Consider the following 1,286-nt stretch of genomic DNA (forward strand, 5'->3'; position numbering starts at 1 on the left):
CACACACACACACACACACACACACACACACACACACACACACACACACACACACACACGTCACTACCAAGCACTTATCTGCACAGTCTCATACACATACACACTTGCGTGCACACCCTCATACATCAAGTTACTTTTTGCACAGTGCTCAGTCTTTTTGCACAATCCACGGTCATTGTTGCACTTCTGTTGCACTGTTATGTTTGCACTGTCTTGTGTCTGTATCGTTTTGTTCTATCTACTGTTGCACAGTTTTTTTGTGTGCAATTTTTGCATACTTATAATTTATGTAGTCCCGTGTTGATTGTCTGTTATATGTGGCACCATGGTCTTGGAGGAACGTTGTCACTGTGTACCGTACCACTGCACGTAGTTGAAATGACAATAAAGCCACTTGACTTTACTATTGCTCTCCATTAAAATGAAACTAGTATAAGAATTAAAGCTTGCATTTTGATTTAAGTCCCTTTGTGAGCAAACTTACATATTCAGCTGATCAAAGAATTGCCTCCCCCAGTGTTCACCGAGTGACTTCACCTCACTTGGCTTTAAACATACACTGTTCTATCACTTATTAACATCATGTGTTTTATTGTTTTTGTTTATTGAAGTGGATTTTACAGCACAACATGTATACACTGTATACCTGCAGTACTCAGCTCAACTTAGTTGTTGTTCACTTTAGCAGTTTAAAGGATAAAATGCACGTTCACCATTCTCCCTTCACAGACTTTTGGATTTAATTTTTTTGAATCTGCCAATCAATGAGCCAGTTAATTGGCTCTTTTTTCAAATAATCTAGAAATTTATTTTTGCATAAACTACTGGCCTTTAAACAGAGGCATGTACACTGAGGGATAACCTGATAGGGAGATTCACTGAGAAACATGTCAGGTAGTATCTTGTATCTTTTGACAGTTATTTCACTCTCCTGTCTGCACTGAAGAAAGTGTCAAATTTCTTCTGAAAATCAGGGATTTCTCTGAGTTACAGCTGTCAGCTCAATTTCATGTAAGTGGTAAATGAGTAGCTCAAACTCTGAGTGTGTTTTAAATGATAGACTTCTTCTGAAAATTAACTCCTCTTCTCTACTTTCTTATGTTAAGCCTGAATGACTCTTTTACCTTGGAGCAACACATGCTCATACTGAGATCAAATACACATACTCAGAAATTTCTGCCTATATAAAAAAGTATTAGTTTCCTTACAAGGGAACCTGTCAAGGGGATTTTATTAATGTTGAGACCTTAACTAGAGAAATAGTGAATAAAGTTTGGGTATTTTTC

Source organism: Haplochromis burtoni, unplaced genomic scaffold (genome assembly GCF_018398535.1).
Source record: "Haplochromis burtoni strain Fernald_Lab_line unplaced genomic scaffold, NCSU_Asbu1 Contig_67, whole genome shotgun sequence".
In the NCBI taxonomy this organism is placed as follows: Eukaryota; Metazoa; Chordata; class Actinopteri; order Cichliformes; family Cichlidae; genus Haplochromis; species Haplochromis burtoni.